The sequence below is a fragment of the Acomys minous genome (assembly GCF_964271855.1).
Source record: "Acomys minous genome assembly, chromosome: 9".
NCBI classification, from domain to species: Eukaryota; Metazoa; Chordata; class Mammalia; order Rodentia; family Muridae; genus Acomys; species Acomys minous.
In genome coordinates this window covers 49,456,724-49,470,220 of record NC_140490.1, presented here as the reverse complement: position 1 = coordinate 49,470,220, position 13,497 = coordinate 49,456,724, and the positions used below count along the sequence as shown (strand labels likewise).

The following is a 13,497-nucleotide window of genomic DNA, read 5'->3' as shown; positions in this document are numbered from 1 at the left end:
TGGGTGAATGGGTAAGCTTAGTCTCTCGCAGAGAAAATCCTTTTCTGGTATATGCTGACAACAGAAACAATCCAATTCTTAGGTTTGCTTTAATGGATAGATGGATGGACAGATGGACAGAGAGAGACAGAGACACTGAAAAAAGAAAAAATCTCCAGTGGCCACCCAGAAGCACCATCACCAGACACTACCCATGCTCACCCTCACTGAGGAGGGAGCACTCTCCATGCCACCAGGTTCATGACCAGTCACTGCATTGGGAGCACAAAACCTCATGAGCAGATTCACGCTCTGTCCCCAACTCCAGACCTAACAGATGTGAAGTGGATTCTTAACCTCCCCATTCTCAGAAACAATGGAGATGTTTTCAAACCATTTCCACTTAGAATTTCATATACCATAAAACTAACATTAGCGCCAAAACTCGGGTAAACCAAGTTTTCCAAGGAAAAGGTACACATAGGTATACCCAGAGAGCAGAGGTGGATGATATGCCAACAGACAGCACAGAGATGAAAACCATGTTCTTCCCCCTGTGCAGCAACGCAGCATGCAACACTGTACTGAAGTGACTGGTGCGATTATAATCATGTGCACCTCAGAAACAAGAAATTAAGAGATCAAAGTGCCATAACCTACAACTTCCTCACGTTCTCCAGGGCCCAAGTTCCCTCTCACATTGTGTTGGTTAGTTTTCTTTGTCAGCTTGACACAAGTTAGAGTCATTTGGGAAGAGGGAACCTTAATTGAGAAGATGTCTCCATTAGACTGGCTGGTAGGCAAGTCTGAGAGTCATTTTCTACTGATGACTGATGTGGGAGGGTCGAGCAAGTGAGCCTGGGTTGTATAAGGCGGCAGGCTGAGCAAGCATGAGAACAGCTCAGTAAGCAGCATGTCTCTGTGGTCTCTGCTTCAGTTCCTGCCTTGAGTTCCTGTCCTGACACCCCTATCAGATGAAATAAGCCCTTTCCTCCCCAAGTTGCTTTTGGTCATGGTGTTTATTACAGGCATAAAAATCAATCAATCAAACAAACAAACCCCCACATGGGATGGACTGCACCCTGTGAAAATGTGAGGGAAAACAAGCCGTCCTTCTCAATCTTGTTTAAGTATTTTGGTTATGACAATGCAAGAGTAACTAATAATATATTATGCAAATTCTGGATAACATGATATGCCAATATTTCCTCTAATACAGTGATTTTCAGTTTTGCAATATATTATGTAGTACACTATATATATATATATTTTTTTTTGTTCTGGTGGTTTTTTGTTTTGTTGTTGTTGTTGTTGTTGTTGTTTTTGAGATAGAGTCTCACTAGGCAGCCCTGTCTAGCCTGGAACCTGGTATGTAAACCATGAAAAACTTGTCACAATCCTGCCTCAGCCTCCTAAGTCTGGAATTATAGAGATATTCTACCAGGCTTAGCTTCAAATATTTTTATTTCAATGGATTTATTTTATTATTTTTAAAAATAATTCTGGTATAACCTCCTGTAGTGTTATTAAGTAGCTTTAAAACTAAAGATCCCACACCGGGAGTGGTGGCGCATGCCTTTAATCCCAGGACTAGGGAGGCAGAGGCAGGAGGATCGCTATGAGTTCGAGGCCAGCCTGGTCTACAAAGTGAGTCCAGGACAGCCAAGGCTACACAGAGAAACCCTGTCTCAAAAAACAAAACAACAACAACAACAAACAAAAGTAAGCTAAAGATCCCAGTAAGCGTAAGATTCTATGAATATGTTAAGTATATTCCAAGCAACCATAAGAAATACATATCATCAAATCAACTAACATTTTAATTTTTTCTTTGTGTATGTGTATTATGAAGCTAAACAGTTCTTTTAATAATTTTATATTTATAGACTCATGGTCATGGTTCATGCCTTTAATCCCAGCATTTGGGAAACAGATCTCCGAGTTACAGGCCAGCCTGGACTACAAAGCAAGTTCCAGGATAGCTAGGGTTACACAGAGAAACTCTAGCTCAAAGAAACAAAACCAACCAACAACAAAATTCTATTCACTTATCTCTATGTGACATCTGAGCTCTATGTGAATCAGTTTGCCATGCTTGCTTTCTGCCCTTCTCTAAGATATACTGCTGTGTAGATGTAGGAGAAAACATAAGACACCTTTGAAGAAAAGAATGCCCCAAATACAGGCTTTGGGTCAACATGAAGGTGTCAGTGCCTGGCAGAAAGAGGGACCACAATGTTGCTCATCTAAATGTTGCTTCGAGACATCCTCACCCTCTGTTTTTTCTGCTTTCACCTGGCTCCTCCATTACATTATGGGCAGCAAAGACTTCTATAAGGACAGCTTAGAAATACAACTACCAGTCATGAAATACCAAAAAGCTGCTTCTCTAGCAATAAGTGTGTACACACACTGCCACCTACCCATGGCTCTCTAAGCAAGTGGCATCCTGGTGCTGTAATCACACTTAGCACTCTGCTCATCCTCCACAACAGGCTCACTACCCTCTGTCCTCAAGCAACCGGTGCCTCTTCACTGGTGCTACATGCTTGCCTTTCATTCATTCCAAGCAACTGTAATTCAGGGCACATGCTCGCTTAGTGTGGTCTCACTGATGCCTGTCAGCGTTGGTGCTTAGCAAACATCTAAGGTACATGTTGGTGATAGTCACAGAATAGGGGCTGCATACTAACTGCCCACTGGCAAGAACAGGGAATACTAGTCATGCAGGTGAGTGGTTAGAGGCTAAGTTGCAGGAGGCAGTCACTGCAGATCAGATGTTTGGGAGCATTGATCTGGAAGTGAACACACAGCAGCTCATGAAACAGCAGCAGTGCTGGCAAGAAGCACCAGTATGCCATTATATGGGCTGAGAACAAAGAACAATCATCAAGATTAAAACTAGGAGCGAGAAGTAGATACTGGCTTTCCAGAAAAGGCAATGGACAATGGTATCACAGCAACGCATATAATCAACAGAGTCACAGTGACCTATATCATCGGTGTAGTATCCAGGACAGGTGATGATGGCCAGTGGTAGCACAGTGATCCATGTAAGCAGTATATACCCCAAACACCTGCCCATTATGCAGGGCAATGTTAGCCAAGAAACCTGGGCGACATTCGATATATCACACAAAAATATTAAGGCTAAACTGCATGCGGCTCATGTTTCTACTCCCAGCACTACTGAGGCTGAGTCAGGATTGCCTTTAGTTTGTGGCTTTCTGGGGCTATGCACAGGATAAATGCCAGGCCAGCTTGGAATAACTTTAAGACTGTGACAAAAAACAAAAACCGAACAAAAGAGTTGCTATCAAGAGACTAAATACATCCTCTGCACTGCTCTAAACTATTATTTATAAAATAATGTTTTGAACTTTTACTTGGAGTCGACAATTCCAACTAGAGACTGAGCGAGTACTGCTAGTGTAGAATGACACACCATCTGGAGATTTACTTGGTAAATGAAAGGCGCACACTGGCAGGATTTTCTTACACTGTAAACAAGTGATAGAAATTCAGTTATAGGGCATAATATTTGGGGGGCTTGCTGGATGGTCTCCAACTTGCTACGTAGCTGAGGCCAACCTTGAACTCCTGATCCTCCTTCTTTCTTTCCCCAAGTACCAGGACTGTAACCATGTACCACTACACCTGGTGTAGTTTTAAGAAGTGTAACTTAAAAGCTGAGTACGTAGCCACTCTTTTGGTTACCATGACAAATACATTTAGTGTACTTAGAGGCCAAAAGAGGACATCAGATTATTTGGAATGGGAGTTACAGACAGTTGTTAGCTACCATGTGGGCACTAGGAATTGAACTTGGGTCCCTGCAAAAGCAGTAAATGCTCTTAACCACTAGGCCACCTCTCCAGCTCTGGGAAATGGGTCTTAGTGGTAGTAACTATTCTGGTTCTGCCCCCAACTTTCTGCTTCTTGTCCATCACCACAATGTGTGCAGATGCTCATGCTGCCACAGCCCAAACTGATCTTGCTGTCATGTCTTCCCTGCCAAATGGTCTATTCCCTCGGAACCATGAAACAAAATAAACCCTCCCTTAAGTTGCTTCTGTCAGAGACATGGGCACACTGATTAGAAAGTAATTAACATGGAGTATTACCCTCAAAGGTCCATCACAAGTGACCCACTTCTGCAAGCCTTCATTTGTATTGCCAGCATTTTAAAATGCTCAATATCAGTAGCTATTCGTCAGGCCACAAATAAAACCACAAGAAATATTACATAGTCACTTTTATGGCTATAATTTTACAAGACAGATAAAAGCTTGGTTGGGGGGTATTGCTTCATAAAAGAGCACTTGTCTAGTATGATTTATCCCTAGAATCAAGTCTCAGCAGTGCAGAAACAACATAAGAAGCACACTACCAAGTGCAGACAAGGAGAAGTAGAAGCTGGAACTGCACTGCACTATTACCTGGGATGTAAAATGCCAGCACTACCCTAGAAAAGCTTAGCGGCACCTCTAAGGAATAGTAAGCAAAATTTACAACTCAGCAACTTCTGTCTAAGAATATACCCAAGATAAATGAAGAGCTGTCTAGGTAAGGCCTTGGACAGAATGTTTACAGCAATGTTACTGACAAAAGGGAATGAAGTACCAGACACTACCAGCACATATATAAAAGAAGATGTATATAATACATGTCACTTACATGAAATATCCAGGAAAGTCTACAGACAGAAAACTGACCATGCTTGTCCAAGGTTGGGATTAGGAACAGAAAGGCAACTTTTGGGGATATTGCTCTAAACTAGGTTATGTTAACAATAGCTTTTCAAATGCAATGGAAGTATTCAAGTATACAATTAGAAAGGTAATTTCATAATCTACATGAAACTGTTAAAGCTCTACAACATCACAGGACTGCAGCTGCCCCAGCACCCACAAGGAAGTGCCAGCACATTAAGCACTCAGAGGAGATACAGAATACCTGCTTCCTCCTTTCTACAAGGCAGGAAGACCCTAAGTTCTGAAGTCAAGACCAATATGTCTGGCCATCTGCCTCTGCACTGACTAGAAGATGTCATGTCAACAGCTTCCATACAACATGGCAGCAAACGTCTCCTGACAGGGTGCAGGGGAGAACAGGAGAAGCAGGAAGGTCATTTTCAACCACATTGTCTTTGCAGTGGGTCACAGCCCTTGACTCCGGGCATGTCCTCCCTATATCCAGAAGAGAATACACTTCTTCAAGACATAGAGGCATGGAGGAGGCTGGCCACTTGGGCCTTACTGAGCTTCCCCCAGTTCACTGCCATTAGCTTAAATCTCCTTTGTACAATAACACTTTACCCAACCGTCTCCACAGCATACAACTCAATAAAGAACAGCTTTCCTTGTCTCTGGGGCCTTCTGTGTGAGAAGCAGTGTGTATCATGCAAAACTTGCATAAGATGATTCTTGGCCATAAGCCAAGATACTCTCCATGAAGCCCTCTGAGGTCTACTCCAGCCCCCACACACGCCCAGTTCTCAGACCTTCCTCTACCTGCTTCAGGCTGTCAAGTGTGGCATGTCCTCAAACACTTTAAAATGCCCTGTCACTGCCCCTCTTCCCATTCTCAGTCACATTCCTGACAGCAAGGTCCTTTTGACCTCTCTCCACCATCCTCTCTCGTCTGCTGAACATCATGCTTTGAAGAGTTCCTTGCACCTGATGCTAGTGGTTTGCCTCGTCTCCTGTTAACCTGTCTATTTTTAGTTTATTTTATAGATTCAAATTACCCAAACCTAAGGAGTATAAAATTTCTTGAATCCTTAAACTACCATTTCGATATCATTGTCCATACATGTTAGTAATATGATGTACTCTGGCCTAGAAATTGATTAAATCCATTTATGATTTCCAACACTGACCTCCTGAAAGAAAACTGAACTGATACCAGGCAGGGAAAGGAGCCTTTTATATGTTCAAATCTTGCTACAGGCATGCCTATAAACATGGACTTCATGGTTTTACACGACTTGGGGTTCCGATCAACTTCTGAAAATAACAGTTCTATTTACCAATATATTGTGTTATATGAAAAATGCTTACATGGATGGTTCCTGTTTTCATTTGTATATTATTTTACTCAAGTAGACTATTAACTAAAATATCTCCTCCTTTTAAATCATGTCTAGCAATGTTAACATTATAAAAGTTTTTAGGGTTTTGTCTTAACTAGCAAACAGGTGGTACAGAAATACTGGCCTGTCCTAATACTACAAAGACTCAGGAACTAATTATACAAGCAGACAGGCTGTTCCTCCCATTGAAGTTCCTTGGAAATGCCATCGGTATCTTACCAGGGAAAATCTTTATTAAACCATTCTGTTTATATCTTATTATCTTCAACTACAGAAAAACTCAATGTAATCCTGTTTGAAGAAAACAGTATTAACAGAAATAAAGTATGAATGAAAAATAAAGTCAGCACAGCTGAAGTGGCTGAGGCTGGCAAATTAAGAAAGTCAGGAAGGGCTCCCAGGCTCTTGCTGCAAGCTCCATGTAGCTGTCTCACCACCTCCAAGAAAATGGCTGTGCCTCTCACATATGCTGATCTTGGCAAGTCTGCCAAGGCTATGTCTTCACCAAGGGCTATGGCTTTGGCTTAATAAAACTGATTTGAAAACAAGGTCCAAGAATGGATTGGAATTTACCAGCTCAGGCTCTGCCAACACAGAGACTACCAAAGTGAATGGCAGCCTGGAAACCAAGTATAAGTGGACCAAGTACGGACCAACGTTTACAGGGAAGTGGAACACAGACAACACACACCCTGGGCACCAAGAGCACCGTGGACACATGGACTGAAGCTGACCTTTGACTTGTCCTTCTCCCCTAACACTGGGAAAAAGAATGCTAAAATCAAGACAGGGTAGAAGAGGAAGCATATCAATCCAGGCTGTGACGTGGACTTTGCCATTGCTAGGCCCTCGATCCAGGGTGCTCTGGTGCTTGGCTAGCAGATGAATTTTGAGACCTCCCAGTTCCGAGTGACCCAGAGCAACTTCGCAGTTGGCTACAAGATGGATGAATTCCACCTTCAAACTAATGTGCACGACCGGACAGAGTTTGGTGGCTCCATTTACCAGAAGGTGAACAAGAAGTTGGAGACTGCTGTCAATTTCGCCTGGACAGCAGGAAACAGTAACACTTGGTTTGGAATAGCAGCCAAGTATCAGGTGAACCCTGATGCCTACTTTTTGGCCAAAGGTAACAACTCCAGCCTGATTGGCTTAGGGTACACTCAGATCCTGAAGCCAGGTATCAAACTGACGCTGTCAGCTCTGCTGGATGGCAAAAACATCAATGCAGGTGGTCACAAGCTTGGTCTAGGACTGGAATTTCAAGCATAAATGCATATTGTACAATTGTTCATTTTAAACTATCTTGCAGCATAGCTACCTACAGAATTTAGTGTACCTTTTAATGCTGTATATTGAGGATATGAGAATTGATAAGTACCAAGTTAGACCTCCATGCTAAGGATGTTTACTCCATGCTTTAATGTGTTTACCATTTCAGAGGTAAAGCAGAAACCCCATTCCAGAAAGGGTCCTTTTGGCTGTAGGTGTAGGTTGGGGAGGAGCCCCTCTAGAGATGCCAGGCTACAAGTGGAAGCTGGGACTGTACGCACCCTTTGTAAATCTGTATCCAGTGCCCAGATGAAATTGTGACTTCCTGAGTGACCCTGGTGTCCCAATCCTAACTGCTGAGAAGCATGTACACACTATGTGACAGGGACATTTTAGCAGATCGTGATGCCCTGTTCCCATCCTAGCCCATCAGATACCTGGTTTACACCAAAAGTAGTTCTCAGGGTGTGGTTAGCTGTTAGTTTGTGCCATTTTAGGGTGGAGAGGGTGGGCATGATGGATAAAGTCATTCAGGACTTCTTCCTTGGGCTGTGGTTTTCTTTTCTTTCTTTTTAAATACTCCCCCCCGCCCCCCCCCCAGTTGCACCAGAGTAAGAAATAGCTTCCGGTTTTTCCAGCCCTGAGCTGGGCAGGTGATTACAGTCACACCCTGACAACATCAGGGATCGAAACTGACTTCAGTTGTAGCCTCACCCTTCTTTTTTTTTTTTTTAAGCAGTTTAATGTTTAGAGTCTTCCATTTTGTGTGGAATTAGCTCCTCCCCTTCAAATGCTGTAACTAACAACATGTAAAATGAAACTTGAATAAAATACTGAAACCTAAAAAAAAAAAAAAAGAATGTAAGGAAGGATACATCTCTGGCTTGGTCTGAGCACTCGTGGCCCATGGTTGCTGCTGGTGTACCTCTGTTATTCAAGCGCAAACATGGAGTTAGTTATAGCTCATGTTAAGCAACCTGTAACGGCAGCTAGGATACCACAAGAGTTTCTGTGTGACAGAACCTACTTTTGGAGAATTATACAGAAATAGCTCTACTCCACAGCCTGGAGAACAAAAGGCAGACAGAGAAGAGCAGCAGCCAGGCTGTTGTCTGTCAGCTGAGACAAGAACAATGCCCTGCTTCTGCACCTGCCCTCTTCCTCTCCTGTCAAGAGTGCCCAGAACCTCACCTTCCAAAGTAAGGAAAACAGTGGCATATAACAAATTAAATTGTTTTCTCTTCAGCAGGCTCACAGACATGGAGATTCTGTTGGCAGAGAAAATACTTTACTTTCTAAAGCCACCACTCCATAATTACTGGAACTTAAATATATGTCAATCATCCCATGAGTTTTCAGGAAATTTTCACTTAAAGGAAGTAAAATCTTATAAATAACATTTGAATGTGAACTAGGGCAGTTTGCTAAATGAATACCAGACAGTACAAAGAATAACTCAAAATTACAATCTTAAAAAAAACAAAAAAAAACCAAAAAACCTAGAAATTAATAAATACTAGAAATCAATTTTTAAAAACTAAATAACTGAAAATAAGCCAGAACTTAATAAAATAACAGTTTCATTTTAAAAAAATTGTTACATTTATTTATATTCTTAGTTTGGTTCCTATTGCTATGATAAACACCATAACAAAAAAGCAACTCGGAAAGGAAAGGGTTAATCTGTTTTATTTTAAGGGTTTACGGTCCATCATGCACAGAAGTCAGGAACTCAGATAGGAATCTGGATGCAAGAGCTGATGCAGAGACTATAGACGAGCGCCGCTGACTGGATTGCTCAGCCTGCTTTTTTATAGCACCTAAGGCCACCTGATCAGGGTTGGCACCACACACAGTGGGCTGAGCTCTCCCACATTCACCACTAAGAAAATACCCTTACCCCTGTCTTTTTACAGTCCAGTCTGATGGAAGCAGTTCCTCAATTAGACTCCCACCTCCCAGATACGCCTCCATTGTGTCAAGTTGATGAAAACCAACCAGCACAGTCATCTGTTATGTGTGTGTGTATGTGTACACATGTGCAGGACAGAGTACAACTTATGAGACTTGGTTCTCTCCTTCCACTTTTTAAGTTCCGGAATTGAACTCAAGTGGTTTCATTTCTTAAATATGTATGAGTGTTTTGCCTGCATGCATGTCTGTGTACCATGTGTACACTGACCCAGGATACTATCTGTCTTTGGGTTCATTTATTTCCCTCCTGAATAGTTCACCATTCTTTCAGACTGCTGCTACCCTTGGCTCCTTAAAAGCCTTGCTTCCTTCTCCATAGGAAGAGAGGAGTGAAGCTTAAACATCCACCATCTGGTTCTTCTTTGACATCACATTAACTCATCTGTGCACCATCTCCCCTGACAGTGTAGTCATTACATCAGAATTAGCCATCAGGTTTTTAGAGCTTAGGTCTAACCTTCCTTACAAAAGGTTCTACTTGTCTTATTTGGAAGATAAGCAAAAAAGACACAAAAGTCAGTTGTCCCCCAAACACACAGCTGTAAGCAATGAAGTCAACCAGACCAGCCTGTGTGCTCCGGCTGTGGTAGACCCAGCCTGTGTGCTCCGGCTGTGGTAGACTGTCCTCCACGTGTGCTAGGAACACAACACTCCACTCTAGCACAAATTCCACTTTCTGTTCTTCCCTGTCTCGTTTTAAAAATACAATGCAGAAACTAAATTGTTCAAAAGTAAGCCCTGAGTCACTAGCGTGTCTAACTTGAGTTTTAGTCACAGGATCAGACCCACGGCTTGTGCATGATGTACATGGTGCCCAATGAACTGTACCTGCAGCTCCAACTCATACACAGCACTTAGTGCCAGGTCCTTTCTATGGATCACTCAGGTGAGCTCTTTAGCAGTTCAAGAGTAGAACCAAAGTTCAGGGCGGTTAGGGAAGAGAGACCATACAGCAACATTGCTGTTTCAACTTGCACTATTGTATGAGAATATTCTGCGGTCATTAACATCCAGATTAGGAACATTATTTCAACGTATATTCACTTAGTGAGGTAGAAACAGTTCTTTTCCATTTTCCTCACCATACAGAAATATTTGATACCTGGCATAACAAGAGAAGACTAAAGCAAAGATTACTTAAACCTCAAGAGTATGATTTACCAAAAATTATATTCCTGGAATCAGAAACCAGCAATGAGCTTCTATACAGTACAATAAACAGCCACATTCTTAAAAATAAGGGTTTCTCTTATAAGCATTTTCTTCTTCTGCATGCAGTGAATATCAATTCTGAGCACTATTTAAAATGTCTCTGGTTCTGTCGGGCATGATGGCACACACCTTTAATCCCAGCACTTGGAAGGCAGAGGCAGGCAAATCTCGGTGAGCTCAAGGCCAGCCTGGTCTACAAATCAAGTTCAGGACAGCCAGGGCTCTGTTACATAGAGAAATCCTGTCTCACACACACACACACACACACACACACACACACACACACACACACACACACACACACACACACACACACACACGTACGTCTGTGTGGGGGGGAGCCTGGTCCTATTGTTAAAGGCCTTTGACAGAATGATAATAAATGCACATGGTCAATAGCTTCAAAGGCACAAAGATTCCTTGTCTACATCTCTGGAGTCCAAGCACACACATTTAAATGGATTCTCAGTATCACCACAAGTAAAACGCAACAGTTAGTAGGGCTAGAGAGCTGGCTCAGTGAGTTAGGGCATATACAGTTCTTACAAAAGACCTAAGCTTGGCTCCCAGCACACACATGGGTAAATTACAGCCATCTGTAATATCAGTTTCAGGGGATCCAATGCCCTCTTTGGGTCTCTATGAACAACTGCATTCATATTCTCATTATCCTCATGCCCCGCCACATATATAATAAAAATAAAAACAGAAAAACCTTAGCAGTTCCTTAGTGCTCTTCTTGTAGCGGACCCAGATTTTGTTTGAAGTATCCACATGGTTGTTCATAACCATCTGTAACTCCAGTTCTAAGAAACCCAATGCCCTCTTCTGACCTCCATGGGTTTCTGAAAGCATGGTATGCATACTAACACCCAGACCACAAACATACATATAAACAAAATGAAAACTAATTTTTTTTAAAGCCACAGGAAGAAAATACAGAGATGGCACGAATGGACAACTTCATCTCAACCGTGTTGATGGAGGGAACAGAGCTTCCAAGTGGCAAAAAAAAACAGTGGTTCCTGCTGAGGGCTGGCAGTGGGGGAGCAGACAGCGAGCACAGCACACTTGGGTGTTTACTACAGGACTCACTTCAGGGCATGAAAGTGGAGCAGAGAACTGTAAAGAGAAGGATTTGTTTAGCTGCATGAGTACCTGCTGTTCTCAAATGTTGCGCTCTGACAAAGGCAAGCAGAGTCTCTCAGACCCTTGCTCACCTTCTCTACAGTCCCTTCTCTGGAAATAGCTCTTGAAGGAAAACAGGGCCTTCCTCCTCATTTCATCAAATGGAGAGGATAAAGGAAAGGAATCTAGCCCAGAGCCCAGGGGAAATTTTGTCTCAGGCCATGTCCGTTGGTGAGGCACTCATTTATCTGAAAACCACTTCTTCCTCTAAAACTGCTACAGCTCTCTTTGTTCCTTTTATCTGTGGGTCTCCAGATGCTACCCTCCTGCTCCTTTGTGCACGTGATAAAGGTGCATGCCTTTTCTCCTGCTTGTCTGCTAACAGCCAGTATTCACTAGACTCCACTATGGAAACTTCAGAAGGCAGAGAGGCAGACAGTAAGTCTCCTTTTGCTTCCATACTGGCAAAGTTCTGACATCTAAAAGCAAAGATTTGGACTGTATCAGTCATGTAATTCTGAATGCTACATATATATTTATTTCAGCCCACTGTAAACACACCGTTTTTCCTTGAAGTTATCGAAAGTGGATCTAGTCACGATCTCCAAAGTGCACAGAAAGAAACTTCCTCCTGCAGTTAGAGCACTGCCCTCGGCAAGCTGTTTCCCCAAATGCTTACAGCATGCTGTGGGAGAGGAGGAGGCGGGGACAATGTCCAACCATTTCAAGACTAAGTTTCTTTGGAGATACTTAGACATGGGGGAAAAAAAAGCCTCCTGTAGGCTCACTTTCCTTAACAATTAAACTTTATTATGAACTTATTAAATGAACATACCTCCCTTACAACCTGACTAGCCTAAACAGGAGGGAAAAGAGATTAAGGAAAACAAGAGTGAAACCTTCTGGGTGTCAGTTCCTAGGAACAATTCTCCTGGCGTAGTCAGCAGAATTTCAGCAGACCAGAAATTCCACCAAAGTTTGTGCTGGAACCTGGAGCAACCAGAACCCCGGAGCCTCAGCCGGAGCCCAAAGCCCCGAAGCCTTCTCGAAGTGGAGTGATGAACAGCCAAACAATACCAAGTCCCAAAAAGCCCAGCCTCCTGTTTTGGGCTCATATATATATTCTATTAAATATAATAAACTATATACAATAAAAATAATTACGAACTATCCAGTAAAAGTCACATTTACAAGGATCAGTCCACTTGTATTTGACAATCTTGGAGAAATTATTCCACTATCTACCCTATCCTACTGAGTCTTATCTTAGTGTCCAAAGCATTTTTCAAAAATCTCTTTATTAGAAATTACATTTATCAACCTATAAAAAAATTTTAACTCTTAAACTAAAGCTTATGTGGCTATCTGTTTTTCAAGCTCATCAGAGACCCCAGAAGGAAATACTATCTGCCTACTTAATTAGGTAGCAGGATTACCATATAATATTTCTATCAAAATAGAGTGCCCCAGGATTTTTAATTTTACATAATACAACCCTAAAACAAGAATGAAATGATTATGAATGATTGGAGATGGAATACTCATTTTTTGCATACAGAAATATAAATACAACTTCTGCTCAATCAAAGCCAGTTAGCTGAAAAAAGAGTAACTGCCAGAGAAACTAAGAAGTAAAAAAGAAAGCAACTCATCATTCCCTGTTTCCCCAGATCACTTGTTATCAGACAAGAGACTTCCTTGACGATGTGCTAACTTTCAGGAGATAACACGTATTTTGGCATTGCATCTCCAAAACTCATAAACAAAAGAACCAGCAATAAAAATGCCCTGCTAGGGGCTGGAATGGCAGTTCAATGGATGGAGCTCTTGCCACACCA

General features: G+C 42.2%; 1 protein-coding gene and 1 pseudogene across 2 annotated transcripts in view; one reads left to right on the top strand and one right to left on the bottom strand.

Moving 5' to 3' along the window:
- Positions 1–13,497, bottom strand: part of DTNBP1 (dystrobrevin binding protein 1) — an 85,706-nt gene that overhangs the window by 12,869 nt on the left and 59,340 nt on the right. The gene's annotated exons all lie outside the window — the stretch shown is intronic.
- Positions 6,521–8,202, top strand: LOC311605298 (non-selective voltage-gated ion channel VDAC1-like; annotated as a pseudogene). The gene has a single exon. The product of its transcript is annotated as a non-selective voltage-gated ion channel VDAC1-like (transcript).